Source organism: Gadus morhua, chromosome 18 (genome assembly GCF_902167405.1).
Source record: "Gadus morhua chromosome 18, gadMor3.0, whole genome shotgun sequence".
Lineage (NCBI taxonomy): Eukaryota > Metazoa > Chordata > Actinopteri > Gadiformes > Gadidae > Gadus > Gadus morhua.
This window is the reverse complement of record NC_044065.1, coordinates 3,926,099-3,937,139: the sequence shown is the minus strand read 5'-3', so window position 1 is coordinate 3,937,139 and position 11,041 is coordinate 3,926,099. Positions and strand designations below refer to the sequence as shown.

Below are 11,041 nucleotides of genomic sequence, written 5' to 3'. Positions count from 1 at the left end.
TACAGCTGCTGCTGCTGCTGCTGCTGCTGCAGAGACGTGGCAGTGATGTTGCGACACCGCCACTCCATCACTTCCGTTAGATCTGCTGGCCTTTCCTTTAGTTGTGTTTTTCAGATTGTCCTTCTGCTCACGCACGCACGCACGCACGCACGCACGCACGCACACACACACACACACACACACACACACACACACACGCTTGATTGCCTTGATCAGGCATCGTAGGTAATTCAATTTTATTAGCTAATAATTGTCTAATTATTGACATGTGTCATTATGTCATATATTTCGTGTCCTTTTTATATTTTACTATTGCTTTATTACCATAGCCTAATAAAATCATTATCATTTAGGTCACTAAAGGCCATCACCAGTCAACGACCCATTAACTAAATCGATTATTAATTGTTTATATAAATGGCACTCCTTGGCTACTGGTATTTCTTATCGTCATTTATCAACAGATAAGACATCATCTTCTACGTTGTCGAGTTACTGAAGGTTGCCAGTGTGTTTGTTCTTAGACCGCTAGGTGGCAGACTAGTAAAATATATTGAACTATTTCACGGTGAATGCTCTGGTGGAGCTGTTTTGCTTTATGTGACGATTGTAAACAACGGTCGACTGTGTAATACATCAAATCGTTGGATTGTTTTATCTAGGCGATGACCTGATGTGTTTTCACCGGCTGATCGAAACAAAAGCAATACATCTGTATCATTTGGTGTATTTATTTCTCCTCCCTGCATAAAACCATGACTTTAAAGTAAAATCGATAGGTGACTGATGGGTTTCACTAAGATCCACGTGTACAGATACACGCTTTCTTATCCTGGGTGTATACAGTCCTACAACAACAAGCTCCACAGAGTCTCACACAGGAGTGAACCATTGAGTGTTGTTACGTATTTTAGGAACACAAGCTGTATTTCCCTCACTTAACCAATAGGGGGTAGGACCAAATATATAAGCCGTAAATACTACACATAGCCACAAGGGAAAGCAGGACATTACTGAAGGCTGCTATAGATACTTTAGCCACAGAGGGCAGCATCACAGACCAGGCGAGGAAAACCGAGGATTACGTCACACCGGTTCCTCTCCAAGTCTTCCGGTCCTCGCTGAGTCCATAAAGAAGCCCACCTGGCCATGAAAACATTAGAACTCTCCCGGCAGCGATTAGACATACGTGGGTTTGTGGCTAGGATCAGCTAGGAGAACACTCTCGCACGTGCTTAGAACACATCTTCAATCTCTCTTTACTTCAGAGCATCAGTTTACCATACCGAAAATACTTTATACAAATAAAGTCTCTTTGAAGCTATTCCTTTGGATTCGACCCCTCTTTCCAAGAAGAACATTGCAGTGTGCTTTAAGAATGAGTACCGTTATGAATAACATGTTCTTCTCTGGGAATGGGGTGGGAGGCGGCCCTGGTGTGGGAAGGAATGTCAAATGTCTATACACAGAAACAGACACACACAGAAACACACAGATACAGACACACACACACACACACACACAAACAGACACACACAGAAACACACAAACACATGCACACACAGAAACACACACACAAACAGACACACACAGAAACACACAAACCCATGCACACACAGAACCAAACAGACACACATTCTCACAGAAATATACACTCACATATACACTCACACAGACACGCACACACACACAGAAACATACACTCACACACACGCGCACACTCACACAAACACACACACACTCTACAGAGCATATGGCCAGTGAAGGCCGGCACAGAGTCTGCATCGAGGGTTAGTGGAGGTTAGTCCGATCACATTACAGGGGAGGTGCTGGCTGTTTGTGTGCGTGCGTGCGTGCGTGCGTGCGTGCGTGCGTGTGTGTGCGTACGTGAGGTGGGGAGGGTTGGGTTGGGTTGGGGGGGTCTTTTTCACACAAAGCCTGAATGGACATGGTCGTTCCACAGCTCCTGCTCTCTCGTCATTCACCCACTCCAGCCAGCCACTACACACAGGGGGTCAATGAAAACACAGCCCATTGTCACGACGCAGATCAACAAGCCATGAAGGCCAACCCCCCTCTCCCCTCCTCCCCTCTCCCCCCCTCTCCCATAGTGCATGTCTCCACGTCAATGCTACTCCTAACAGTTCTGTGCAGTTGTTCTTGTTGCTGTTTTATCAGACAGCATTCACTTCAACATTTTATTGATCGGTCAAATAGGTTGACTTAAGTCGCGGTGACGTCCCTCTCTTACATTGACTCTGCGTTTCTGTTCTATAATCGGTGCGTTTGCATGTGCGCTCCTGTTGGAACCCAGCTGCTGTGACTGCTGCGTGGTCTCCCCCTTCTACCACCACGGACTGCTCATTTATTCGTGTCAAAGAGCGGTGACATCGTCAGCTGGGCGGAGCAGCCGGTGTTGTGCTGATGCATTGTGGGGGAACGTGGGGGACATGTCCCAGCTCACGGTCCTGTGTCTCTGCCCACTTTGTAACCAGGGATGAGGTGGTCGCCATAGGAGGCTAACGTAGATGTGTGTATGAAATGTGTGTATGTGTGTATGTATGTGTGTGTACGAATGTGTAACAGTGTGTGCATAGATGTATGTGTTTGTATATGTGTGAATGTGTGTGTCTGCGTATGTACGAGTTTACATGTGCGTATGTGTGTGCATTCGTTTATGTGTTTGTACGTGTGTTTGTATGTTAATGTGTGTGTGAATACAGTATGTGTACATATGTATATGCATGTGTGTATGTGTTTGTGTGTATGTGTGTATGTACGAGTTTACATGTGCATATGTGTGTGCGTATGTGTTTGTGTGTGTGTTAATATGTTAATGTGTATGAGTGTGTGTGTGTGTGTGTGTGTGTGTGTGTGTGTGTGTGTGTGTGTGTGTGTGTGTGTGTGTGTGTGTGTGTGTATATGTATATGTATGCATGTCAGTCCACATAAGTCAGGGGGTTAACAAACGGTTTGTCCTTGCCCCTGAGTATCCGAGCAGCGCGATAGGACCTGTTCCCAGACACAGGCTTCTATTGTGGTCGTTGCATCACGCGTGGCAGAGAGAGGTGTCAGTCTACGGGCCAGCTGGTGTGAGGGGAACGCAGACGCTCGGAGCCATCCATGTACGCACGCAGCCTCCCACACACCCATCCGCTCCTATGTTCATTGCAGATTTTTTCAACCCAGTGGGCCTCATTCGACTGGCGACCATCTTGGTTCCATCTAGGCTCTACACAGGGTGTGTTCGAAACCGCGTACTTGCTTACTACTCCTACTAACTATGACGTCAAATTGAGTAAGCGAGAACTTAGTAAGCGAGTTTAGGTAAGCGAGTAGTATCCGAATGTCTTCTACTTCCGGAAAGATTTTGAGTAAGCATCACTAGCTTACTAGACGTACTCAACCGCCCCAGAATGCACTGCGTCTATTCAAAAGAACAGTGGAAGCAATGGCGCTAAACGGGGAGCCGCAGCAGCAGTGCTTTTAATAATTGTTTAATAATTGTTTTAACATATCACCGCAAATCCTTAGGTTGAAGGTGTACTGTGACGTTAAATGTGACGTTTATATATTTATTTATTGACGGCGCCCGGCGCCCGGCCGGTAGGTTATTGACACGTCATTTGATTCACGTCATCTGAGGTGGTTAAGTAAGGACGGTCTTCTGAACGTCGATTACTCAAATGGATTAGTCAATCATTATTTAAGGATTCGAGAAGTAAGCCAAATATTTAGTAGGTAGTAAGCAGTAAGCAAGTAGGCGGTTTCGAACACACCCAGTGTTTTGAACGGAAGGATCAAGATGGCCTCTAGGTGATTAAGGCGCCTGTGATGTTGCCTGTGATGATGATTGTGTCACCCTGCGGTAAGACGTCATGGCAGAGAAGGGGGAAAGGAGATTCAGATGAGTCACTGGAAATGGGATGAGGCTATAGCAGTTGCTCAGCTAGTGAAGAGATGGGAAATGGATCTGTTTTATTGTCATTGAATGCTGTCCGACAAACAACATTCAAAGAACAAAGGACAGATGTTCAAGCGTTAAGATTGCTACATGTTTTTGTGGAGTGGAACTTATGTGATATTTTATGAATTATGTTACAATCAGTCTTCCTCTCCTTCTGTCATGCGTAGAAACACGCACGCAACATGAACAGATGGAAATGAAAAACATGTACCCCCTGAAGAAAACACAAAACAATGAAAACCACTAAGACACACCCACTGACACACATACCCACACATCACAAAACCATCACAATCACACACATATGCATTGCCCCCACACACACACACACACACACACACACACACACACACACACACACACACACACACACACACACACACACACACACACACACACACACACACACACACACACACACACACACACACACACTAGGGGTACACACCCCACATCCCTTGGTTTTGAACAGAGGAAAGCATGAGCCTTTCACCTCATGAAATACGTCCCACATTCAAAACTAGAGTGAGCGAATGCTGAAGGCCTGGGTGTTTTCAATCAACATGTCTGTGTATGTCTGTGTATATATTTGCTGGCAGAACACACACACACACACACACACACACACACACACACACACACACACACACACACACTGAGCCTATTCAGTGAAGCCAGCCTGGTCTCCACGGTGACCAGGGGGCCAGGCAGTCTACACAGCTGGCCCCTAGTGAGAGGCGAAGAAGAGTGCGTGCATGTATAGAGGGAGTGAGCCAAAATAAGAGAGTGGGAGAGTGAACATGAACGTGAGGGTGTGTGAGAGAAAAAGACAGAGAGAGAGAGAGAGAGAGAGAGATAGGATGAGGGAGAGGGAGAGAGAGTAAACATTAGAGTGTATGAGAGAAAAATACAGAGAGCAAGAGAGAGAGAAAGGGTGAGGGAGAGAGCGAGAAAGACTGAGAGACAGAGAGGAAGAGAGAGAGAGAGAGAGAGAGAGAGAGAGAGAGAGAGAGAGAGAGAGAGAGAGAGAGAGAGAGAGAGAGAGAGAGAGAGAGAGAGAGAGAGAGAGAGAGAGAGAGAGAGAGAGAGCATGCAGTGGGAGATGGTGGAAGGGGAAAAAGTGTGAATGAGTGTAGAGGAGGTTAACAGATGGAAGGGGGGTTCAGGAGACAACGTAAGCAGGGAAAAGGGCCAGCCTTCCAAGGGGGGAGGGAGGGAGGGAGGGAGGGAGGGAGGGAGGGAGGCCAGGGTACGAGGAGAGGAGAAGGAGGGCTACAGACAGAGGGAGTTCCTCCAACTAACAGAGAACAGGATCTTGTGGTGACTTCAAGCAAGCGAGCAGCAGACTTAAGAAGAGAGCCCACACACACATCACACACACGCACACACTCACGCACGCACACACGCACACACTCACGCACGCACACACACACACACACACACACACACACACACACACACACACACACACACACACACACACACACACACACACACACACGTAAAGAGGCTGTGACTTTAGAGGGGGGGGGGGGGGACCTCAAGTTGAGAAAGCTTTCAAAGCTTTCTCAACTGTTAGACTTTCAAAGTCTAACAGCCGTAGTACAACTGGACTGCAGAGATGGGATACATGTCTGTCGCCCATCGGCCGAGAGCCAGCTGATCAGCAGCAGAGCCTGGGAACACCATCACAAAGGAACCCAAAGCCGACCAAAACACGGGGAGGGAAATAAAAAAGGGGGCGGGCCCACAACCCAAGAGGGTCCTCATAGCAGCGCAAGGAGGCTGTTCAGAAGCAACTAGTTCTTCACGGGGGAAGATTGAACACAGACGCCGGCTCAAACGGTGGATATTCAAACCACAGGTAAGTCTTTTTTTGCCATTGACAAATGAAATGCTTTGATCCCAGAGTGAAAGCCGTTGTCTCGGATTAGGATGTCTGGAGGTGGGGATACTATTGTTTAGGTTAAATGCATTGGAGAAAAGAAAATGTATTCATGAGTTTCTAGTCATATTTGTGAATAGGCATACAGTATGTTGGGTTTACTTTTAAAGAGGTATTCAAACCTATTACTGTTTGTGATTTTTTGAGGGGGAAGTCATTGTGGACACATATATGATGAAGATAAGATAAGATCAATGAAGTGAAGACAAGCTGTCTGTTATTGAAGCCAGACGCTCAATGTGGATGTCACAGCCGAAAGCAAAGAACAGTAACAAGAGAACAAGACATTGACAAAGCACCTGTCATCTGAACGATGGCCTGAAGAACAAAGACATCAAGAAAAAGGAGAAGGAAGAAAGTCACTATTTACAAACGAAACAAAGGCGGCTTCTATAGAAGCATGATTCACTTTGAGTCACTTTGCATCACACAGACAGCAGTTTGCGTCGTTGACAATGGTGTCACAGAGACCTCGTCCTCATTTGAGTCGTATCTCTCACAGGCCACAAAGAGATGAGTTGCCCTCTTTAATAAGATTACAGTACACTGTCTCAACCTCATTCTTTGTCCCTGGAAACATGTCCCGAAACAAGCACCTCACAAAGGATTACGTATGAGAAGAGGAGAGGGAGAGAGATAGGGAGAAAGAGAGATGGACAGAGAGAGAGAGAGAGAGAGAGAGAGAGAGAGAGAGAGAGAGAGAGAGAGAGAGAGAGAGAGAGAGAGAGAGAGAGAGAGGGAGCAAGAGAGAGAGAGGTCACAGGTTATCAACCTTTAGATAAAGCAGGTAGCAGGTGATGTCCTGAAATGCTTATTATACACAGTATTATAAATTACACAGTAAATGTGCTCGCAGTCAAACATGAACATAAACTGACGACATGCCAATCTTGAACAGGCACACTTATATTGTATGTGATGTGGAAATACATTGGAAATAGTAGAATCCATTTCAATTGATCTTCTTATCAAAACACTTCCTGTCCCTTGATAACATTAAGCTCAAGTTCAAAACTGATCGATTGACTGATCAACTGAATGGGACGAACGTGGAAGTACAACACATTGACCGTTGTGTTCTTTAGGGACTGAGCTACCCACAAAGATTATTTATCACAACTGTCAGTCGTCTTGAATAGGTTTTTTTTTTGGACAGTTTACAAACACACACACACACACACACACACACACACACACACACACACACACACACGCATACACATACACACACACACACACACCACACACACACAAGCACATACACACACACACACACACACACACACACACACACACACACACACACACACACACATACACACACACACACACACACACACACACACACACACCACACACACACTATGTTCGCTGTGCCCACACACATCTGCTCCCTTGTTGATGACAGGCCTCTGATACTGAAATACCAGGCCAGGAAATAGAGCCCGGGCAGAGTGCTGGCTGCTGCACCTTCACTGTCCACACTGGTCAGCGCTCTTGGTGGGAATCCAAAACACACATACACACACACACACACACACACACACACACACACACACACACACACACAAACACGCAGACACACACGCACACACACACACACACACACACACACACACACACACACACACACACATACAAATTCACATGCACCAAACATTGAGACCAACACACAGAGACACAACAACAGATACCCTCGCACAGACACACACACACACACACACACACACACACACACACACACACGCACCAGCAAACAGAGAGACACGCGCACACGCAGACACACACATAATAAAAGTTAAACACCGGCTGTGATGCTGTCTTGAGGGATCAAAGAACGTCTCAGGGGTGACCCGACGCACACAAGCCACAATGTTATACCGGCCTTAAAATGTAATTACAGTGCACGGAAATTGCGCAGAGAATTTAAGAGCAGGGTGGAGATATAGTCACGCATAATCAGCTCGCTGGTGTATTTTCAGAGAGTCTATTTCCAACCCCGGTTCTCTCTGCAACTCGTCTCTGGGCTTGTAAAGGCACAACGTGGAATACACGATTTAATCTCGAATCATTTAGCTTCTATACAAAGCGACATGCAGTGATTACACTCATTACTGTAAGGTGGTGGCAGTGAGGAACCTTGCTCATGGGCCCTCACAGAGGGCATTCAAACCGTTCAACTGGGAGTTGAACCACGTAGGCCTTCCCAAATAGATCTTACTCACCTATGCATCGGCCATCTTGGTTCTAGCCAGCGCTTAGAACATAAATGGCCGATGGGTGAACTGAATGCAGAATTCCACATTGAATCGGCTGTGTATTTGTTCACTCATCGGCCATCTTGGCTCTGCGCTGACTTGGTGGCTGAATTGCATGCAGAATTCCCCGTTGACTTTGCTGTATATTTATTCCCTCGCGCAGACATACTGACGCTCTGACGGCCAACATAAGCCACATTTCAAAGCCCTCGTCGGACACCACAAGGTCCCCCACCCCCCCCCCTGCTTCAGGATGGAGGTGAGGGAGGAGATGATGGAGATCCTGGAGAAGGTTTGGATCAAACTGCAGGGTCTCCCTGAGGCCCACTCGCTGGAGCTGGGCGCCTTCTGCATCCTCCTCCTCTTCGTCGGTGAGCTCCTGCAGAGAGGAAGTCCTTCTAGAGGGATTAGAAGGAACGACGAAGATCGTATTTGATTGATAAATGTATTTTCAGTTTGATTTACTTATTGTGCTTTAAATTCTTCAAACCTCAGAGTCAAATCTTACCCTAGCTATCTCTGTTGTGTACGGGGAATCTGTTAACCTAGCGATTGATGGTTATATATACATCCTAACTGTACCGACAGCGATATATATGGTTTCTTTCTTCTGCCAATTGTACTTATTGTAAGTCGCTTTGGATAAAAGCGTTTGCTAAATACCCTCAATATAAATGTCAATATCTCCCAAGTAGCCTAGGATGACGGTGACTATACTGAAACCATGACTAACTGTCCCTCCTCCATTCTGTCGTCCTCCCAGCCACGTTCCTCCTGCTGATCGTGCTGTCCTGTGTCCACTGTTGCTGCTGTGGGAAGCCTAAGTACCAAGGAGCTCGGGTGCAGCCCCTGCAGCCCATATGAACCCCCAAACAACGCCTCTCATCGCCCCCTCCAGAAGAAAGGACCGGCATTCAGTTAGAGCGGCCTTCCCCGAAACATACGGATGCCGCTCTTGTTAGTTGGATCCAAGCTGGGATAGGACCTGTGGACCAGCGGTGTAACCAGGAGTAAGGAATGAACAGCTGATGTGGAAGACATGCCTGGGACTGGAGGTGGGAAAGATGGATGGCAAAGAGAAACGCGACGCAGAAGACATCATCTGGGTGGCTTCAGAGATGATGTGGTACTTGGAGGCGTGTGCCATGACGTTTTTGGAGACTAAAAACGACTCTTTGTTGCCATATGGATCCAGCCTCAGGAATGAAAATTAATCTTGTTGGATTGTTGACGCGATCCAGCAAGATTCGTTTATATCGGACAATGGGACACTTGTGTTGCTGTGTGTTTGTTTCAGAATACAAAACATGCAATACAAATATGCTTTACAAAAAAGACGCAGGCCTCAATAGAGCTCTTGAATTGGTTGGTTACACAGCAGAATAATTATGTTAAGTATAGCCAGCCCTGTTTACAAAACACATCCAAATCATGATGTCCTTGTTACGTTAAAAAGGCGAGGGCGCCCTCTGCTGGTTCAGTCAAAAGGAAACGCTTCACTCCTATGGTAGCCTTGAACTACCCACCGTAACAACGTGGTGCCGTTTCCGGAAAACATTCCGAAAAGCTTCTTACGGAATATTCTCTGCCATTAAAAGTGTTTTATTGATAGATAGTAGTTGTGGTTGTTGTCTTTATTGTATTGTTTTATTGTCATCATAATAAAAAATGACATGGTGTATTAAATACTTAAACAAATATTTGAATATAGAAACAGAAGGGTACACAGACACAGACACACAAACACACGCACGCACACACGCACGCACGCACACGCGCACGCACACACAATCTTGTGGCCACTTCCCAAAAGGCACCGAGTGTTTGCATAACTTATAACCAGGCCCCTCCTGGCTCCAACTGCCGAACCGTCAATGTTAAACATTAACCAAGACTCACACAGAGTTCAACCTGAAACAGGACCTCAAACGTGCTCCGGGTAAAGAAACACTGCCCTTTTCCGAGTCTTAAGGAGTGTAAACGTTTTTTGCATCTTGTTAAATTATCTCCTGCTGAGTTATAAGAAGTTGGCTTTACAAGCAGGCTCGTGAGGACGGGACCGCCACTGGACAGACGAGGAGACAGAGAAGCATAGTGCAGCAAATAGGTGCGTTTACCTTCAGTGCGACATTGGTAGAATAAGGGACCATTGTTATTTGTGTCCTCACGTGTCATTAGGACTCAGACGCTTTCAAATGTAAAATATAGCTTATTTTTTCATGTGTTGAGCTCATGGATTAAAATAATTTGATTGAAATTAGATAAACGAAATTGTAACGTTTGTGATATTTAAATAAGGATTGCCACACCAACATTAACATGTTGATGCTTATTTCAATCAGCACTAGCTTCATGAAAATCTGTTCATACACAAACGAATGGAAATTACTGTATGCACACACAAATCTAATATACCAATAGCCCTATACACATAGACACAGTTTAGATCTGTGTTTTTTATTTTACCCTTATTCATTCAGGAAGTCTCAATGTTTGGTTCCTCTTTTGCTATAGGAGACCTGATAACATCAGTGATAAACATAACCTCATCCGTCTCTCTCTCTCTGTACCCAGGGGCATGGAGGCCCCAGGCGCCGTGGTCCCCCCAGGGGACTGGATTGATGTTGTTGTGCAGCGCTTGCACACCGAGCCCTGGGCGTTGGCCGGTGCCGTGGTGATCGCCGTGTTTGTGCTGGGGATCCTCGCCCTGGCAGTGTTCGCCTTCCTCTTTGGATGCTGCTGCACTCCCAAAGGGAAGCGCAAGAAGTCCAGGGACGCAGTGCTTTAGTTTAGACTTTTGTGTGTGTGTGTGTGTGTGTGTGTGTGTGTGTGTGTGTGTGTGTGTGTGTGTGTGTGTGTGTGTGTGTGTGT

At 46.2% G+C, this 11,041-nt stretch overlaps 2 long non-coding RNA genes across 2 annotated transcripts; both read left to right on the top strand.

Moving 5' to 3' along the window:
* Window positions 1-5,453: 5,453 nt before the first annotated feature.
* LOC115530817 (uncharacterized) lies at window positions 5,454-8,434 on the top strand. The gene is made up of 3 exons (XR_003973794.1): window positions 5,454-5,831; window positions 7,321-7,412; window positions 8,334-8,434. It is a non-coding gene; the product is annotated as an uncharacterized LOC115530817 (long non-coding RNA).
* A 1,558-nt stretch (window positions 8,435-9,992) lies between these two features.
* On the top strand, window positions 9,993-11,041 carry LOC115530816 (uncharacterized). The gene is made up of 2 exons (XR_003973793.1): window positions 9,993-10,277; window positions 10,745-11,041. It is a non-coding gene; the product is annotated as an uncharacterized LOC115530816 (long non-coding RNA).